The sequence below is a fragment of the Ochotona princeps genome, chromosome 4 (assembly GCF_030435755.1).
Source record: "Ochotona princeps isolate mOchPri1 chromosome 4, mOchPri1.hap1, whole genome shotgun sequence".
NCBI classification, from domain to species: domain Eukaryota; kingdom Metazoa; phylum Chordata; class Mammalia; order Lagomorpha; family Ochotonidae; genus Ochotona; species Ochotona princeps.
Genome location: NC_080835.1, coordinates 30,889,458 through 30,911,471, shown reverse-complemented (window position 1 = coordinate 30,911,471; position 22,014 = coordinate 30,889,458).

The following is a 22,014-nucleotide window of genomic DNA, read 5'->3' as shown; positions in this document are numbered from 1 at the left end:
TTCACTTCCCACTATCCCTCCCACCTATGCTTTTAGAAACAGCATCTCCCTTTCTTTGGGAAATTGCTCTTATATCTGTAGTTCTCAGGTGTGAGTCACAGTATTATGCTCTGGCTTTGAAACTGGCTAGGATATCTTTCGTATTTCTTACTTGGGAGCCAGAATCCCCACCTCTGAGGCTCTAGATTGGGAAAAATGAGGAACCTAAAACATTCTCTTTTCTTGTCACATTGTGTGAATATTTCCTATATGTAATAATTGATAAAAGCATCATTATATTGAAACTAAGTAAGCTAAGAATGTAATAAAACCTTAATAGTTTATCCATAGGAAAGACAATCTATCATATTATTCTTTTAAAATGTTCATCTGTTGAAGCGAGAAATAGGGACCATTTGGTAGCAAATGGTATTTCATTCATTTTACTGGCTGAGTAGTATTCCATGGGGTAGATGTATCAGAGCTTCTTTATCTAGTCCTCTTTTGACTGGCATCAGGGCTATTTCCATGCCTTGGCTATCATAGACTGTGTGCTGTGAATACAGAATTGCAGATCTTTTTGTCAGATGCAGATTTCATTCTTTTGGATATTTTCCCAGAGTGGGATAACTGGGTCATGTGGCAAGTCAATCTTCATTTCTCTTATTACTCTCCATACTGACTTCCAAGTGGTTGTACTAACCTACACTCCCACCAACAGTGAAGGAAGGTTTCTTTCTCCTTGCATCCAGTTCAGTAGGTGTTGTTAGTAGACTTCTGAATGAGGACCAGTCTAACCAGAGCTAAATAGAACATCAGTGTGGCTTTTGCTTGGATTTCCCTAATAGCTAGGGAGCCTGAGCACTTTTTTTGTATGTCTGATAGCCGTCTGAATTTGCTCTTTTGCAAAAATGCCTACACATTTCCTAGCACATTTCTTCACAGGGTTGCTTGTTTTGCTACTGTTGAGTTTCTAAAGCTCTTTGTAAGTCCTGGATATGGGTCTCCTATCAGCTGTGCAGTGTGCAAAGGTTTTCTCCCATTCTGTTTGTTGCTTCTTCACTTTGTTGATAATTTCCTTTACTAAACAGAAGCTTTTTAGTTTGATGTAGTCCCATTTGTTCATTTTGGCTTTGGCTTCCTGTGTTTTTGGTGACTTTTCTATGAAGTCTTTACCAATGTCTATATCTTGTTCAATGTTTTCTATGCTTTCCTCTAATATTTGGATGGTTTCTGGGTGCAGAATAAGGTCTTTGATTCATTTGGAGCTGATTTTTGTATAAGGTGACAGGTTGGATTCTTCATACCTGTGTAGGCTGCTATCCAATTGTCTCAGCAACATTTGTTGAAGAGACCAGATTTTTTTCCTGGATTCCATTATCCTCAGTGAAGCAAGTCAATCCCAAAAGGACAAATATCATATGTTCTCTTCATTATAATGCAATCTTCATGCAAATTACAAGATCAATAGTCCTTTCAATACTGCTTTTCTACATCTCAGGGGGTTTGATATTTTTGTTTTTGTTTCTATTAATTAAAAAATGTTTTTGTTTTTCTTACTAATTTCCTCACTGATTCATATGTCACACAATAGCATTATTTGCTTCAGGAGGGACTTTGATTTTCATTTTTTTCAGAGATACATTGGTCATTCAGTGGTGTGTTATTTAACTTCATGTTGTTGTAAATTTTCTATTGTTTGCTCTGCTGTTGATTTTGTTTTATGGGTTTTCATTTAAGGGGATGCATAATAGCTATATATTAGAGGCCATCACATACAGATGTGAAGATACAATGTAGTGTGCATCTCTACTTACAAATCAAAGATGGACTTCCAATGAAACTATTGACTTTATCTTGACAATAGGATGCTGGACTCTCTTCCATTGTCCATACCTACAATTTCAGGATACTCTTACATAGCAGAATATGGAGTGATTGTGAAGGACTACATTATTGAATGACATGGGGGAAATCAGTGGTTGGAGGAGATTTAGGGTGTGCAGGAGGGAAATACAACAGGCTATGGAACTGTATCATGGAATAATAAAAAAAAAAACAGCAATCAATCAAAAAAGAGGTTGATTGATTGATTTTGCATTTACTAGTTCACTACCCAAATTTTCAAAAACTTCTGAGGCTCAGCTAGGCTAAAGATAGAAGCCAGAACCTCTATTCTGGTCTTTCAGTTGGGTGGCAGAAAACCAAGTATATAGTCCATCTTATGCTGACTGTCAGGGTATACATTAACCGGAACTAGGATCAGAAACAGAGGGAGGACTCAATCCTAGACATGGGCATGCCAAGCCATGGCTTATGTTGTTGGACTATGTGGCCTGGCCCTCTGTAATATTATTTTAAAAATAGTGATCATTAATTTACTATAAATGCATTTTTCTCTTGTCTGTTTTTTCATATTTCTTTGCAAATTTTCTATAGTAGGTATGCATTTCAGTTTAAATTGTAAACTACAAGACTCACAATACAAGTACTCTGGCACCATGGCAACATCCAGAGAGACAGGAGGAAAGAAAGGAAAAGGTATACAAGCAGTTAGAGGTACAGACAGATTGCTGAAAAGTGTATTGTTTCCTTTCCACTTCTGCCAATTGCTTCTTGGGGAAATATGCTAAGCTCTGCTGAAATGTTTAGGCTACATGCTGTCAAATATCTGTAGCAATTGTAAAGGTTATCAGTCAAAATATTAAATTGATATTTGCTCCCAAACAATATGTAAGTGCTTATTTGGAGTTAATGTCTAGTAAACAGAAGGAAGTATTTTAGAAAGGGGCTTTTATTTTAATAGACAGTGAATAGCAATTATCTTGGTAAATCTTAATAGACTCATTCAATATTCTGACACCACTGGGTTTAAGCTGCAAAAAGAGATACTGACTAGGCCATGGCTTAGATGGACTGCTCAGCAAGCTAGCAGTAGTCTAATCCCAGTAGCCTATTGTGAGATAATGCTTGACTATTCCTTCTGGGGGTGTGAAATGGCTGTGATGATCTTTATATCCTCTTAGCTTTATCAGCAACTGACTGAGCCTTGAATAGAGCAGACTTGAGGTTTTATTTCTTATCCCTAGAGGAACACCAGGCACTGGGATCCCATGGCGTGTGATAGTCATCTGCTCTAAACCCTGTGAAGATAATGCAGTCTCTACAAAAGCTTGTAATAGGGTTAAAACTGGCCTTGGTGTCTGAGTCTTCATGCAGGCAATTTGCTAGCAAAATGCAGGACATTTACAACTGAGCTTAAGGTTACAGTGTAATGGGATTCTGCCAAGGGATGGATGGATTTGGCTGTTTCTATAATAGTGCATACCTTAACAAAAGATCTGTACTAAAAATGCTTCTGGGCTTACAATTTGTCCAATCTGATACAGTAAAGGAATTTTTAAAAGCCTTCCTTTAGATTAAATATCATGTTTGGAAATTTAAGGTTTTTGGGTGGTGGGAGGATCAGAGGGTTATAATAACTTTTATAAAGTACATTAAAGGAAAAAGAAAAATACTAATAGCAAAGAACAACATTATCCACATCCCTTAATTCTATAATTGGGCTCTGAAACTTGACATCTGAAAGCAGAGAGGGTTAATGATGACCCAGAGTGTTGAAGGTTGCATTGTTTATGGTCTCTTCTAGCCCTATATTTCTATATGTTTCTGTGACAGGTTGAAAAGTTGATCTGGTGGTTGTCTCTCATTGCACAAATATTTTATTGTTTCACTATAATAATAAGCCTTCCTCCTTCTCCTCTGGAACTTTTTCAGCGTCTCTCAGATCTCAATAGAGCTGCTCCTGGTCATCTTCATCATGATCCAATAAAAAAACCCCAATAAAACAACAACAAAAACCACAAAAAGAACTGAAGAAGCAGGGGCTAGCATTGTGCTATAGTGAATTAAACCATCATCTGCCATGCCAACAACCCAAGTGGGTATAAGTTGGTGTCTGGGCTGCTCCACTTCTGGTCCAGTTCCCTATTCATATGCCTTGGAAAGTGTCAGTAGAAGGCTCAATTATTTGTACTACATCCATGTGGGGTCCTGAATGAAGTTCCTGGCTCCTGTCTGAGCCTGTCTTAGATGTAGCCAATAAGTGTACCAGCTGATGGAAGATACCTATCTGTTTCTCCCTGTCTGTGTAACTTGACTTTAAAATAAACTCTAAAATATATCCTTAAATACCTAAACAAAAGCTGAAGAAGCGTATTTCTTTTCTGTAATAAAGTCTACTTCTTTATCTTGGGGTTTACAACTACTTGGGGAAATGAGTAGTTTCAAGCTATGAAAAAAAAAAGTTAGATAATTTTTTAGTTGTTATCCAAAGGGCATAATCTAAACTCTCAGATGATCTTTAATCAAAACACTACGGTGGTGGCAGGCATGGTGGTTAAAGCACACAGTCTAGCATGTCAGCTTCTAGTGTTGGACTTCCTGGGTTTGTGTGCCATGCCTCTGCTCCTGACTCCGGCTTGCTGCTGCTGCTGTACACTGTGGAAGGTATCAGGTGATGCCTTAAGGTCCGTTACTCACAGAGGAAACTGGATTCTTTTCTTGGCTGCAGGTTTCTCCCTATCCCTGCCTCAGCTTTTGTGGTCATTTGTGGAGTCAACTACTAGATTGAGAATTTCTTAGTGACTGCCTCTCTGTGTCTCTCTCTTTCAAATAAAATGAATAATTTGGAAGTATTTAGTAAGAGAATTGCCCACTATTCCTTGCTATTATCAGCGATCTGGGATCTCTAGAAAGAGAGCGCTCCATAATAAACTTGAGAATCTCATTCTTAAAACTTCACAGTTTTAAAATTTCTACTTGAGAGAGGAGGCAGTTGAGAACCACATGAATGTGAATTGATAGCCCAACATTTGTGGCTAGGCAATCCGTCGCACCACAATTTATCCAGACTGCCTCCATTGTCTCTCCTAAGCTGCTGTTTTGAATTTTACTTGTACGTTTGCTATTTACCAAGTTGTGTTACATCTTACACATTTGCTTTTTCTCTCTTTAAATTGGAGCCTATAAGAATATAGTATAATATGATACAATATAACTATTTTAATAATTAGTATAATTAGTCTATAATATACATTAATATATGTTCCCGGCACACTATAGATTAAAAATTGACTCATTCATAAATGCAAGATAATTTTGCTTCAGTGTTCAATTTTAGATATAGTATGGCAGGGCACGTCAAGTGTTTTACTACCAAAATGGGTACTGAAAATGGCCCTATTTATGTTTTTCATTTACAGATTGGTTGACAGAATAGTAACAAGAAATATATGTAGCCAATATGATTTTACTTATTTCAACAGAAAACAATTAATATTTAAAATGGTTTGAGAATTTGAAAAACATGAGAATATAATTTATTACTCTATGCAATTGCTATGTAAAGTGAAAGAAAAGTATCTGTGTATAAGTTATATAGGTCAGGCTGTAAGAATATTCTAGAAAAGGACTTATGGATAATTTCAGAACATTGACAATGTATGAATTCACAGTATTTTTATTATTAGTGGAATGCTTAGTCCTGTGAATTAGTTTTGATGTAGGGCATAAGGTGATCTTTCTCTTACTCTGATAGTCTATAGTTCATAGATAACTGAGCCTATTTCTAAACAATGGGCAAAATTTTAGTCAGAGTTAGAACAAAGATTATTATTCAGAACTCAATTACTGTAACATTTACTGAATAACTGATTTCAGGACTTTTTTTTCTAGTCTATAAAATGTAATTTTACAAGAGACTTGAAGTCTGAACAAAGTTGGTACTGGGCTGTGCTTCAACAGTGGAGAGTTCTAGTAAAAATTTTGAAGATGCTAGAATACAGTTGTCTTGAAACTTGGAGGAGTGTTACCTATAGATCAATAAAAGCAAGCTTTAAAACCTGCAGCCTTTTCTCTGCAGATAGGATATCTACTGCAAGGAGGGTCTGAAGTCAGCCCTAACTTTTGACTGTGGTTAATCAGAGTACAATGTGTTACAGAACATCTTTGGAGACTCCAGGGAAAGAGACAATTAATACTGTTATACTGTATAGGATAGCAAGACTTCTGTTGGAACAGCTGTTCGTTGATCCAGCTGGCGTTCTCTTTCATCCACCCATCCATTGTTCTTCTTAAACAATAGCAAGATACAAATGTGAGTTTTACTCGCTGTAATGAAAAGGCTAGAGTTTCTCTCCCTATAAATATTTTCAAAAGCCCTGATGATTCATGAGATTTGTACAAGTACATCTAGAGCTAAAGTAAGTGTATAAGGCGTTTGGAGAATATTCTGCTCCTGGCATTACAGAGAAGGGAGGGTACTTACATTTAAAATAACTCTGCTTATGCTTTTAAGGCAAAAATGTTCTCCATTGTTCTTTCCCCTCCCTCAACTCCTCTCTTGTAGAAATAAACATAATCCAAAATAAAGCCAACAGAAGAGAAGGCTGCTTCTTGGGTGGGCATGAATGCAATTCTGCCTGAAGCAAAAGGGGTATACGCAAGCTGACCTTTAAAATTTCCTTTCGACGTCCATTATTCACTGACTTTATCCAACATTGCTTATGAAGTTGAATAAAATATAGATGACTTTTCAAGTGAAAAAAAAAGCAGCAACTGACTGTCTTGTTGCAAAAGGAAATTGGATTTGTACCTTCATCTCCTGCATTTCTCATTTCTTGCAGGCGTGTGGAGGATGTGGCAAATATCAAATATACCTAGGAAGCTAAGTTGGTGGAATAAAACTTGCTAGCTTCTTTGCTTTTCCCTTCACAGAAATTTACACTTTCATGTTAGCAGTAGTTTTTGATGTATCTTTGTTAGAAAAAATTGGAGCTTAAACACACACACACACACACCACAAACAAAAAACAAAACAAAAAACTGCCTCTGGATATTTTTCTGTTGGAGATTCTTCTGAAGAGCAGTGCTATTTCCATGAGGGCCTATGATTTCTTTCCTAACACTCTCCATGGTACCAGATCACAAAACTTTGTGCTGTTTATTCCCAGACATGCATCTGTGTTCTGAATACAATTAACTGTTTCTTAAAATTTGTGGTACATTTTGAACATCATTTCCTCAGAGATCTTCCCAGATCTAAAACATCCACCTGGTTAATCTTGAATCCCATTATTCTAGGACTGCCTGAAACTCTCTCTTGGTCCCCTTCTACCATGAATCAGAGAGTCAAAGTCCTGTGTTCTTTTCAAACCTGTTGGTTCTCAAATAGTTTAAATGACCATGTCTTCCATTTTCTTCCTGTCGTCTACCTTTGTCTGTGTTTGGCCAACCATTAGACTTTCCTTTATTTCCAATGTAGACGTCAAAGAAAAGTCTGGAAATCAGACTGAAGCTGTAAGGTGTGTCTTTATTGTACCCTGTAGTGAATAAAATTGACATTTTATATTCATAATGTATTTTAAAGTTTATTAGCATCATATTTTCTGAAGGAATGTCTTCAAGTACAGTAGCACCTTTATATTTCTTCAGCTGGGCTTCTTGTTGAACCATTAATAACATTAATAATGATAATTTGTTGATTCTTGTATATGCTCTCTATTCTTTTTTCGTGTAATTATGCCATCCTTACAACTAACACTTTATGGAACATGTTAGTAACCAAGAGTATCTTCCATTACACACTGAGATTGGTGAGGAGAAAAAAGTAAAATTATGTGAGCATGGATTTTCTTTTTTTAAATAATATTTATTCATTCATTTACTTATTTATTTATTTATTGACAATCTTGACATAATTAGGGTAAAAAGGTTCAAGCACTACAAGAAGATGGGCAAGACAATTAGTTTCGTATTGTTCCCTTAATGTATCTGATGTAAAAGGGGATTTTAAGGGAGAAGCCCCACCCAGTCTCCCACCCCAGGTCCCAGATGTGGGGCATGCTCCTAGGGTCTTGCTTAAGTGGTTTTGATAGCTCAACAGTTGTGAATTGCTGCCACTCTCACCACTCCAAGCACGATGAGGTCATTGGAAAATCCACTGATTGACATAGTCCATCACAGAGTCCCCGTTTGCCCAGTATTTTCGCTACCAACATATAGCTGAGGTGGTTGATTGACTTGTTCTGTCCTCTGTCTTTTCATGGTTAGGGTTATGAGTCCGGAAGCTCGATTGGGGAGATCCCCAAAGAAACTTTGTCTGAGGTGATCCCAGACCCGATTCTTGTATGTACTAGCAAGCACAGGGCCCGGCACAGTCCATCGCCCCGATCAGCTGGTGATTGCAGTTGCTGGGATCATGGATTTTCAAATCTTTTATTAGTTGGTTCAAAAACATTTTTTATTAAGAAACAAACTGTAATGATTGCAGAAATACGTATATCCAAATGATTCTTTGTGAATATTAGGGAATTAAGAATGCATAGATCAAGCCCACAGCACACACTCAGATCATTTTCCTGGGAGAATTCACTGTTTTGTTGAGCTTCCTCCCTAGCTGCACGGAAAACTGATCTCACGTAAGACTGTATCATCTCTCCTCTGTCCTTGCTCAGGCTTCTTCCTCTGCGTTGAATCCCCTTCGAAGTCCCTCCTCCTTTGAAATCATGATTACTATTAAAATGCTGGTTTTTCTTACAAAACTGTCCATTGTTAGTTCAGATGGGATGAATTCTTATTTCAAACTTTTCAACTGTGAATTCCTCTCTTCGCAGACTCAGATTTCCTATAAGTTAGTAATTACACCTTCTGGCTGGATAAGATGGCTACTTTATCAGCAAGCCATGCTGTGCGTTTCTTCTATTTTTTGTTGTTGGTGTGCATTCAGCAGTATGGATTCTCATTTCCTTGGATCTGTTAACTATTTAGGATATGCAAATGGTGATTTTCTAATTCTCTGTTTGTGCCAGATCTTTAATAAGGAATTCATTTCACAAATATTATAGCCTTGGGAAGCTAGTTCAGGGTCACGAGCTTGGGAGCCAGGTCTCCCCCACCTTTCTGCCCACCTGTGAGTCAAATGAAGTTCACCTCTCCTCACCTTTAGCCTGAGACAGGGCGGTATTGCATTGTTGCATAAACACTCCCCTCTTCTGACCCATACGGGCCTATGATTTGGAGGGGCTTGCTCTCTTGCTTGCATGCTTCCCTCATTCTAGTACTCTGACACTTGTCCTCCCCAGGGCCTGCTTGCTCTCTAGTTTCCCATGGACAGACTTCGAGGTCAGGTAACTCCTGAACATGGCCACAATATGTCTATTTCTCACCCTCTATTCACTGCTTCGGTGAAACAGTGAAGATGTGAATGCTAAGATGTTTGTATTTTTAATGTCTGTACTTTCAAGAATTCCAGGAGAGGTGAGGCCAAGCAGTAATGGAGGATGGACAGGGAAACCAGAAAAAGGTGAATATTTTAGCTTTTGAAGTATGTCCAGGTTGTTTGCTGCGTTTCTTTTAGGATTTATTTTGCTAGGGAAATTGGGACATAGGTTTTCAAGTTAGTGGACAGACTTCGAATGATGACCATTTGTTTCTCTCAGGGTGTGAATTTAGACTAGATTTCCATGATGACTTTTCATTTGCTAATTTCTTTTTTCTTTTTTTAATAAAAGATTTATTTATTTTTATTACAAAGTCAGATATACAGAGAGGAGGAGAGACAGACAGGAAGATCTTCTGTCCAATGATTCACTCCCCAAGTGAACACAACAGCTGGTGCTGTGACGATCTGAAGCCGGGAACCTGGAACCTCTTCCGAGTCTCCCACGCAGGTGCAGTGTCCCAAGGCTTTGGGCCGTCCTCTACTGCTTTCCCAGACCACAAGCAGGGAGCTGGATGGGAAGTGGAGCTGCCGGGATTAGAACCCGGTGCCCATATAGGATCCCGGGGCATTCAAGGCGAGGACTTTAGCCACTAGGCCATGCCGCCAGGTCCCATTTGCTAATTTCTAATGGGCCATGCCATTGCCAAGCTTGGTTAATAAAGACTCCTTAATACATCCCGGACTTGTTTGCTGTGATCTGTCTCACACCCCACAATACATGTTCCCTACAAGGATTATTGTCACATTGAAGTATCAATTACTTTTAAAATGAAATATAGGTCGTAACTTATTAAATAAATTTATATAGGAATAGACATTTGACCTATTATTCAAGATGTTCATTGGGGAGCTTGCATGGTGGCCTAACAGGTTGATCCTCCACCTGGGGTGCTGGCATCCATATCATCCATATGAATGCCAGTACTTTTACTTAGGAATAGAGATGCCTGTTTCATGTACTACTTTTTCAGATGTGTTAGCAGGGAGCTGAATCAGAAATGAAACAGTTGGGACTCAAACCATGCTCATGTGTGATGCAAGTGTTATGAGCAGTGATTTAATAAAGGGTGGTTCCTAGTGTGGTTAATTTAAATATAATCTATATGCCAATAATTCCCAAATCCATCTTTCTTGTCTGAAATTTTGGCCAAAATTCCTGTTTCATATACTCAATGCTTTTCTTGGCCTTTGGCATCTCTTTATGTATCTAATAGAGAACCTTGTAATTAACATATGCAAAATCCAACTTCTGATCTTTTGTCATTCCTGAAACTCTCTGTGTTCATAGTTTTATTCATGTTACTAGACTGCAATTTAATTATTTCAGTTAAACAGGCCTAAGATTGTAAGTTCCCTCACATGCTTTGAGTTATCTCTATCAAATATTCAATTGGCTCTTAATTCAAATCCATTGACATCGTAACTATTTCTCATGGTAATTCTTTTGATTCAGTTATGAACTTCTGTTGGAGTTATTGCAATGGATCACAGACTGCTTTCCCTGAGTCCCTCTTCTCGCTCAGGCTTCACTCTCAGGTATGAAAGTGTGAACTGGATCATGTTACTCTTCACTGTAAACATCTGATGACTGATACCTGCTCCCTTCTTTTCTCAGTAAATTCCAAAGCCTTCTGTTATTTCTTCTGTTATGTAAACACCAGTCACTAAAGTTTGGTAATTACTTTCTTATTCTTAAAATAGAGCTTGTATTAAGAATATCTGCAAAATTTTATGGATTGTTGATTGAGTATTTTAATGTAATCATAAGTTAATTTCTTAATTTGTAAATGCAATAGATTTAGCTTTAAAAACCTATCAAAACAACACATATTCAAAATTTAGAAAATAATATTCCACTTATGACAAAAAGTATGCTTTTTAATATGCTTTCTTGGAGTTCACATTAATTAATATACCTTAAATTTCTGCTTTCAACTAACAAATTCATGTAGGTAATTTCTCATTTTTAGTTCTATAGTAGCATACCGGTGGCTGCATAGTATAACATATGGATAGAAATATAATGTGTCCTGTTGGCTATTCAGATTACTTGAACCCTTTTCTGTAAAGCACAAAATGCTTTACTTACTTGAGGATAGATTAAGTCTACAGCCTGATTCTTAGAAAGTGTCATTTTTTTTAAGATTTATTTATTTTTCTTATTTATTTGAAACGCAGAGTTACAGGGTAGGGGTAGAGGAGAGCTTCCATTCATTAATCTGTTCCCTAAATGATTACAATGACTGGGGCTCTCTCAGGCTGCAGGCAGGAGTCTAGGTATTCTTTTAGGTCTCTCTCTCTCACACGATTGAAGAGGAACAAGCACTGGGGCCACCCTCTGGTATTTTTTCAGGCACATTAGCAGGAAGCTGGATCTGAAGTAATGCGGCAGGTCTTGAAATCATACAGGGTGTCAGCATCAATGACAGCCCTAATTGTGATTTAATTGGTTTGTAAAAAAAGCCTGCTCATCATCATTGCACAAATGTTTAATTTCATCCTTTTCTTAATCATATATCCATTTGCCACTCAGATTTATTTTTTTAAAAGAATTATTTACTTTTATTGGCAAGTCAGCTTTATAGAGTGAAGGAGAGACAGAGAGAGATCTTCCATCCTCTGGTTTATTCGCCAGATAGCTGAAGTGGCCAAAGCCAAGCCAATCCGATTTGAAGCCAGGAGCCAGGAATTTCCTCTGGGTCTCCCGCATGAGCACAGGCTCCAAAGGCTTTAGGCCCTCCTCTGCTGCTTTTTCAGGCCACAAGCAGGAAGCTGGCAGGAAGGAAGAGCAGCCAGGACATGAACTGGTGCTGATATAGAATCCCAGGCATGAAAGGCAAGGACTTTAGTCACTAGGCTACCACGTTGGGCCCTGAGATTTATTTTTTTACATTGTCATTTGTAAGTATTTCAAACCTTTGCTTGTTTTGTGTCCATTCTTAATGAATGAAAGACTAATTTAATAATAATTTTCCATATATGACTTGTTTTTCTCAGAAAATCTCATAAATCTCATATGGTTTCTCATATGTTCATGTCTTTAACAGAAGAGAACAGAGACAAATAATGATGAAGAACAAGAGGCTGGAGAAACAGTTTGTAGGCAGACAGAAAAGTTGCCATCCAAGTTCTTTCCCCCTTAGGAGAATTCATCCTCCAAAACTCTCTTGAGGTCAGGAGATTATTTGTGTTTTATTCATCCCCCTCTATTTGTGGAAGGTAATTTACAGAACCCTTACAAGTCAAGTGTTCAGAATATAAAACAGAAGTTTCTATAAAAATATGTACAACTTCTGAAAAAATCTGAAGATAATAAATAGTCAGTGGAAGATTATAGAAGTAGGCTATTTCACTAAAATTCTGTTTTTGAAAAAAACCTTTTGCATTGTCTAAATTGTAGAAAGGCTCTGGTTTTGAAGCCAGAGATCTAGGAATATTGTCACAGCTTGATAAGTAAATCATTCAAACTTCCTGATGTTCAGTTGTTAGAGTTAAAAAACAGAAATCATTCTACTGACCTTGCAAGATGAATGTGTGAAGTCGAGATAACTTGTGAAAAGTTCACATAGTGTGAGGCACTCAGTAGGTACTCAGTGAATTAGAATGAATTACTGCAACGGCACTATTGCTGACAATAAGATATTTAAAAATGTACAGTCTCTGATTTTGAAATGTTCAGACACTTAGCTTTTAGGAATTCACATTTCTCTTCTAGCTAATATTTTTATATTCATTTGTATTCATTTTGAAGAACATCTTGGCATAGCAGATTATTGATGACAATACTTCCTGTCCTGCTTTTTGTTTGGAAGCAAGATTAATTTATATGCTGATTAATTTGGGGGGGGGGGGCTGGACACCTTATTCCTCTGCCTTTGTCATAGATCTCATTTGTTTGTAATCAATTTTCCTTAACCTTTATACGCCCAAGGAGATGGCACATGAATACATTACTCATTTGCTTCACACTTTGATTCATAAGACAAACAGCTAATGGATAGAATGTCACAAATACATGTTAGGACTTCTGTGGGAATGAAAACAACTTCAAATTTCAAAAGTTATTTTTGATAATCTTACCTGTGTGTAAACTAAAAATATGGCTACATTATGTAAGTATCATTAAATAGCTACAGATGAGATTAAAATATCATAACACAAAATTGGTTTTCTTCCTTGCCTAAAATGCATATATATAATTTTCAGAAAAAGAGAATGCCACTCAGATGGGGTATATTTTTGCTAACCTAGCACCAACAATTATTTAGACTGTTCTAGAGGAAATTCAAATCAAGTGTTGGAAATGCATTCTTTTCACGGTGATTTTCAACCCTGAAGTACGTAACACTTTTGAAATTCTTAAATAATTTATTACATTAGTTAATAGTTTGCGTGAATGCTAGTATGATGAGAAAACATTTCAAATAATTGATATATTCAAAACTTGAGATCCATTTTGTTTTGTTTTGTTTTGGTTTGGTTTTCTGTGGAGACTATGGCTACATATAGCTCAATGTTGCTGGTGATTATGAGTGAGTTTTTTTTTTCTTTACCTAATTCATCTAGTTGCCCTGTGAACAATCAGCAACATTTCTCAGTATTAGTGATTTCCTCCATGTCTTTTGTCACAAACTTTTATTAATACATGTGTTAACAAAAGGGCCTTTGGGAAAGTAGAATAGTCCTTACTGGTAATCAGGAAGAGAGAATAGCTGAGAGGAGTGTGGAAAATGAGATGGATGGGGGGAAGTGAGAAGAAAAGGAGAAATAGGAACAGAAAGGGGGGATAGAAAGAAGATTGAGGAAAGAAAAAAATTACACACATACATATGTGTGCATATATATATATATATATATATATATATATATATATATATGCCATAGCTCACAAATTTCTGAGATAAAGACAGCCAGTCTTTCATAGACTCATGCCTATATGGTGCCCTCAGAAGAAGCATCTTAATTTATGTTAAATATTTTGTAGAGATTTATTTTTATTTCTGTGAAATGTATAGTTAGAAACAGAGCGATTAAGATCTTCTGTCTTCTGGTCCACTCCTCAAATGACTGCTGTGCTGGGCTAGGCCAAATCTGGAAGTTAAAAATTCCCTTGGAGCTTCCCGCATATGTTGAAAGGTCCAAGCACTTGGGCAATCTGTGCTGCCTTTGCAGATGGCATTAGCAGGGAGCTGTAACAAAGAGGAGCAGCCCATATAGGATGCTAGGCTGCCAGCATTTACGGCAGCAACTTGCTCTGCCACAGCATTGGCCTCAGGAGGTTTATTTGACTTCAATGACTTATTGACACATTGAAGGTGGAGTTGTACACAAGTTTCCATAGTTTGCTGCTGCTTTTTGTTTGGTTTTCTTTTTTACTTTTGCGTTCTTTCCTGTTTCTGCTACATATGCTTCATTAACACACTCTATGAGTTAATTTTAGCCATAAGGACTTAAAACCATTTTTATCCACAGAGGGTTAGGTAACATATTGCTCCAGTGTAGCTTGTCAGGGCAGTGCAGATAAAGCCATTGTAGTTGCAGACCACTCATTTGCCACAGGTTCTAGTCTGTTTTGTTTTTCGCATGAGCTTCCTTAACTGAAAACATGGAAGAAAAAATGGGTTTTTGTTGTGGGTGAGACTCGAACACAATCAGATTGTGTTTGAATCTTAGCTCAGCTACTAATTAATAGGGTATCCTTGAGAAAATTGTATGGTTCATATTTCTACATCTTAAAAATCAGGATGGTAATATTAGTTCATAGATTGTTTCTAAGCATTGCATAAGTTAATACTTAGTAGAGTCCTAGCCTGTAGCCAATGGCATATGATTGCCATTATTACTTCTGTTATCATTTCTGAAGTTTATTCCGACTTTACAACTTAGTAATTCCAGAACATTGCATCTCTCCCTAAGTATTTATTACTATTACTCTCCTGAATCTTACCTATATTCCAACCATAACAAATCTCTTGTTCTTAAAGAAGTCACTTTTATCTCAGCAGTTTTCTTCATGAAGTTAACAATCTGCCTCAACCCTGGCCCCACTCCAAAGGTGCTGAATTAGTAGCTTCTTTAAATGTATGTTATGACACATGATATGACTATGTCTTGTAAGCATTCTTAGTACCTCGCCTCCCATCATGTTTGTTTGAGAAGTAGCTCTTTGAGGCAGGAGACCAAAAGATTTCTGACATTCTTGCCTTGGAAGTACCTATCACAGTTCATGGCCCATAGAGGGCTGTCAATAACGATCAAAGAGAGATTGAATAGGCTCTGGGAGGACAGCAGTTCAGGAACATGATCTGAATGAAGCTTAGGAACTGACTTCCAACAACTTTCAGTGTTCTATTCTTATCTCATTTGTATACTACATTTCAGATTGACATAAAGGCATAATTCTGTTTTCGATTTTTGGGAAAGCTGTTATACATTGTTCAAATGTAGAGTTGAGATGTCTTTGAAAATGCAATTTCTTTTAAAGTCTAGTCCATGCAACCCATTTTTTTATGGACAGATTGGAGCTAATATTGCTTTTTAAACTATTGTCGCTTTACTTTAAAACGTAACATTTTACAAAATATCTCTAAAGTGAGGGAAGAAAAACATTCAAATTTTTAAAATTTGGTGACAATCGTTTTTGAATTGTCTTGACAGACATTAAACTAAATACAAAATGGCATCTACTACCAGCTCCTTTAAGAGTCATTTTTAAAATACACTTTTGAAATTAATGTATTTTCCCTTGATACAAATTTACATGAATAATATATCATCCATGCCGTTCCCTCTCCCCTCCTCCCTCCATCCCTCCCTGTAATCCTCTGTTACTGTTTAGAAGTAGGTTTTCACCTTTTAAAAGAAACACATAGGTTAAAATGGAAGCCTACCTTGTTTGTCCACTCTCATTTTTCTTAACACTTGCCTTCAAATTCTGATCTGTTAAGAGATTTGAGTTGATTTCTAATTCCATGCAAATCAGCGCAAGACGCTAAAGAATAAGAATGAGAATATGAATATTTTCCACAGTGGAATTCATAAAGTCACTGAAATTTTGAAAGGTAAGAATTATTACCTATGCACTTTTAAGTTGAACAATTCAAGCTAGAGTGAAAGCGATGATCAGACTTGCTAACAAGCAGACACCTTGCAAATAGTCCAAATCTGATATCCTGGAATGGGAATTTGTAATAGTCAGCTTTTTAAAAAAAATTTTTTCTGTACCTAATCTTTTATGTGAAGTTAGCTCTCCTGTCCAAAGTAGAGTAGTTAGCATATGCTTTTAGTTTTTCAGTCATTTCATTTCTACAATCATGTGGAAGAAAACAAATTCTCTTCAGTTTCCCAGGGAAGAAGAATGGATAGCAGAGGTTAAGTTCCGGTTATCACGATGGAGTAGGAATTTGGACTTGGATGTGGTACTCCAGCAGCTCAATATGTGTCATTTTGCACCCTTAGTATAATACTGTTTGAAGTGAAATGCTAGTGGAGGAGAATCTGTGAGACTTCTACAGTTTGTAAAATTAGAACGTAATCCTCTGTGAAGCCAATGGGCTTCTGACCTTGTACTTTTCACTCACTTTGGATTAATATAGTTCCATGGTAATTTTTCTCTCTCCTCCAGTAATTGGAACAAAGATACTGCAAAAGATCATAGAGGTCTCCTCGGCAGATATTCCTCTCATGGTTCAGAAGGAGAAAATTCTGTTTACTTTGCACATAAATTATTTTTAATAGTTGATTAGGAGGTATATGATGATTTCTCTCAAACACAAGATAGTTCTGAGTATTTGAACACCTACTGCCTTCCCACATTTTTATGATATTTTTTGTGGATATACTTACATGCATATATTGGTAGTGTTTTTTTTCCCCTTTCCTTAAAAAAAAACCCTCCATGTTATGTCTTGGTTTATTAATTGATGTTAGTGGCAGATGCTGCACACTCACGTATAACAAATTAAGCATCACTGCAAGCAACCTCGTATCATTCTGACCTTCCTGGGGAAGGTCATGTTCACTTCACTGGTTTCATCATCACATTCCATGAGGGGAGATGCCACTGAACCAGCTTGCCTCTGTGCCAGGAAATCGGCTCAAAGTATTTTTCTTCAGATAAGTGAACATGCTTGTCATAGCTTATTTACGCCTGTTAAATCTTTCTATGAAATATTTTACAGAGAAATATGTAAATATTTTGACGGCTTGTGCCATTCTTTTTAGACTGCCTTAGAGATTACAAAAAATATCTATGTGAAACAGGAAGAAAACCAAGTAGAAATTTCTTACCATGGAATTTTTCATATAGAAAGGTGAGAAAAATTTTAATAAAAGAAGTCTCAATGTGAGTAACTGAGTAGAGTATGATTCCCAGAAATTAGTTTCCAAATTAAATCAGGGTAGCATTATGACTTTCCAGTACAACATGTCCTATCACTTTTCTTTAAGGCAGGAGACATAAAAACCATGACTTCTGAGCATAAGATTTGCTAAATGTATGAGTTACATTCAAAAGTTCATAGTAAGCACAATATTATTTTATGTGAAATGTTTTGAAATCCATGCATACAAGGAGCCTTCCAACAATTTACAGGGACTGCTACAATGTCACATTAGGCTAATCTTCCTCCCTGTGATGTTGACATCCCAAATGGGTGCTGGTTTAAGTCCTGGAGGCTCTGATCCAATCCCTGCTAAGGCCTGGGAAAGCCGTGGGGATGGCCTAAGTGGTTAGGAAGCTTATACCCACAAGGATTTGCAGAAGAAGCTCCTGGCTCCGGGGTTTGGATCAGCTCATGTCTGGATGTTGCAGCCATTTGGGGGCAGTGAACAGCAGATGGAAGGCATTTTAAAAAGCTTATTAAAGGTACTACCATTAAAATGTGTAGATTTCAAAATTTTTTCTTACAAACAAACTGCTATGAATTCCATTTTTGGTTACATATTTTTCATGATGCTGTGCTATAGGCTCAGAAATGTCCAAATTTTGATGAATTTTCTGAAGTACCTTCATATACTAGCATATACTTAATAGATAATATTAACGTTACTTCTTTGGTATTTCCATTTTGAGCAGATGTTCATGATAGAGGCAAAAGTCTACTGTTAGTTCACTCCCAAAGTGGCTACAGGAAGCCAGGAAACCAGGGTCTCCCATGTGGGTATAGGATCCCACGACTTCAGGTCTTACTTGGCTGCTTTCCGAGGCCACAAGCAGGGAGCTGAGAGGGAAATGGAGCAGCAAGCGTATGAACTGGTGCCCATATGTGATCCAGGTGCATGCAACATGAAGCCTTTAGCCACTGGACTGGCACGCTGCATCCCGACATCATTTTCGAGCTTTGGGAGGTAACAGCAGTTGATTTTGCTGAGGAAAACGTTGCATCACTGTACTTGCTCCTGACTGTATGGCTAAACAAAGCGTCCATCAAAGTTTCTGGTTTTGAGAAACAGAAAACATAACTAGCTTTAGCAAATGGATGGTACCTTAGCAAGATGTCAGAGGTGCCCAGAATTGACAATTTTCTGGTAGTCTAAAAGTTTAGGAAATGGTGAGTTGTAGGTCAAGTAACAAGAAATGCAGAGTCCTGCTGTGGCAACTCTGTTGTTCCTTGAATTCCAGAAGTGGTTGGAATCCTCTAGTAACCCATTTTTATTTCTTCATGTTTTATATTACATATTGAAGACTCATATTATCAGAGTTATTAATGGAAAAAACTATTTTTTTTTTCTGTTTTGTGATGCAGAGAGGTAGAGAGAAGTCCTTGAAACTATTGTTGGGCTTGGAACAGCAACATGAAAAAGGACAGAATTATCTTTCAACCGTGTTGGTACAGACTGAAAAACTAATAAAAGTATTAAGAAATAGATGATAGTAAGCTAAAGAAAAAAACAGACAATGGCTTATTCAAATAAATTATCTCGGGAGCTTTGCATGGTAACCTAATGGCTAAAGTCCTCACTGCGCATGCCGGGATCACGTATGGGCACTGGTTCGTGTCCTGGTGCCCCGTGCTTCATATCCAGCTCCCTGCTTGTGGCCTGGGAAAGCAATTGAGGACGGCCCAAAACCTTGGGACCCTGCACCCATGTGGGAGACCCGGAAGAAGCTCCAGGCTCCTGGCTTCGGATCAGTTCAGCACTGGCCATTGTGGCCACCTGGGGAGTGAATCATTGGATGGAAGATCTTCCTCTCTGTCTCTTCCCCTCTCTGAACATCTGCCTTTCCAATAAAATTTTAAAAAATGTCTTAGAATCATGATGGAGTTTTAGAGAGGACTGTATCATAAAATGAACTGTGGTAGTTTAGGGAAATCCTCTTTCCTATCTGTCTCAATCTTTTACATGACAAATTTTGAGAGGAGGAATGTGAAGTGGCTGATATTTCCATTGTCATCTCTGTGGTTTGGATAGCAGACAAAAATCTACCAATCATTATATTCTTTCCTCCTGATATTAGACAAGATCTCAGAATTATTCTCAATCTGTTACCCTGGCAATGATTGCCCAATACTTAGAGTTGGAGAATGAGATAAACCCTTGCAGACATGTTTGAACCAGAGTGTTAATTTTCTTTAACGTTGCAGCACTAAAAAATACTGTTTGTGTGTTTGTGAAATTATTTTAGAAAATTAGATACAAACAAGTGCAGGTTGGAGTAGACTCAAAAAGTAGCTAATCTGGTAATATCTCACTGAAGTGCAAGAAAGTTATTTGAATTGACTTGCTTTCATTGCGTATGATGGAGAGTTGAAGGACACGGTGCCATTGCAGAAGTCACCCTCTGCCATTAACCCAAGAAGATTCTATGATCATGAAGACTATGCCTTGAACAAAAAATATAAGACATTTAAAATTACTAATTACATTGTGAGCAGCCACTAAGTTTAAAATTGCCATTAATGATAAATAAATTACTTTAATCGTGGATTACATTGTTAATGATAAAAAAATTTCCTACTATTTAAACAGTTTATTTTCAAGCTTATAGAAGACAATATTTGAAATGGCTTTAAAATGCATTTTTTAAAGATTTATTTATTTTTATTAGAAAGGTGGATATACAGAGAGGAGGAGAGGCAGAGAGGAAGATCTTCCATCCGATGGTTCACTCCCCAAGTGGCCGCAACAGCTGGAGCTGAGCCAGTCCAAAGCCAGGAGCTCTTCCGGGTCTCTCACGTGGGTGCAGGGTCCCAAGGCCTTGGGCCGTCCTCAACTGCCTTCCTAGGCCACAAGCAGAGAGCTGGATGAGAAGCAGGGCCGCCGGGATTAGAACTGGCGACCATATGGGATCCTGGGCGTGCAAGGAGAGGACAGTAACCGCTATGCTATTGCGCCAGGCCCTAAAATGCATTTTGAGGGCCTGGCACATAGCCTAGTGCTAAAGTCATCACCTCACACATGCCAGGATTCCATATGGGTGCTGGCTTGTTTCCTAGTGGCCCCACTTCCCATCCAGCATCCTGCTTTTGGCCTGGGAAAGTGGTTGAGGATGGCTTATGGCCTTGGGACCCTGCACCCACGTGGGAGATCTGAAAGAGGCTCCTGGCACCTGGCTTCAGATCAGCTCAGCTCCAGCCATTGTAGCCGCTTGGGCAGTGAATCAATAGGCAGAAGATCTTTCCCCCTCTCCCTCTGTCCTCCTCTGTATATTTGACTTTCCAATAAAACATATAATAAATCTTTAAAAAAAGCCACATTTTGATTTCACTAAGATCTGTTATTTAGCCTGACAGTAGATTTAAATATTATGACCAAGTAAACACATTTGTTTAGCACTTTTTTTTTGTTTGCTGATCTTTCTTGATAGTGACCAACACTTTCCTGTGGAGTAGCTGTCTTGCTAGGAAGACAGGGCACTGGTGAGGCACTAGCCAAGGGCTTTGCCTATACAAACAGATTTCCTGTGATGGGCACCTGGCCCTTTGGCATTGAGCTGTCTGCTTCTACAAGGAGGATTCTGTGAAAGACGCACTGAGAACCTTTGAGGCCACCTCTCCTGGAGTCCCATCTTGCTAGCCCTTTAAACTATGCTGCAGATGCCACAAAAGGAGGAAAATCACAGCACAAGCCTTGCACAGTTAGATTAAAAATATCTCAAGCCATTTTTCAAACTAGAATGATCTTTAGTTTCAGGGAAATGACATCAGATGGAATGATAATAGTATCCAGGAATTATTAATTTCCAAGGACAAGCAATGTCTCTTTTTTACTCAATAGCTTTGCATTTTCTTCCAAATAACTCTGGGCTGTGTTTATGTTCATTCACACTTTGAAGTTTCCTTTGGGACAATAGAAACTTGTAAGTTTGCCTTAAGCCATGCCTTGAAAATAAACCTCAAATTCAAGGGAGAATTTTTTGAACCTACACATGATGAGTCTTTATTAAGAAAATTTTGTGGGCTATTGTGGCTACCACCTGCAGTGCTGGAATCCAACATGGGCACCAGTTCCCTGTTAATGATGTTTGGAAAAGCATTAGAAGATGGACCAAATGTGTGGAACCCTGATACCCCTTTGGGAGATACTAAGGAAGTTCCTGCATCCTGGCGTTGGCTTGGCACAGCCCTGACCATTGAATCTAGGGAGTAAAATAGCAGATGTACAATTTCTCTCTTTCTCTCTGTTGCGCTCTCTCAAAATATATATTTTTAAAATATCTATTTTTATTTTTATTGGAAAATTAGCTTTACCGAAAGAAGGAAAGATGGAGAGAAAGATCTTCCATTTGCTGGTTCACTCCCCAAGCAGCC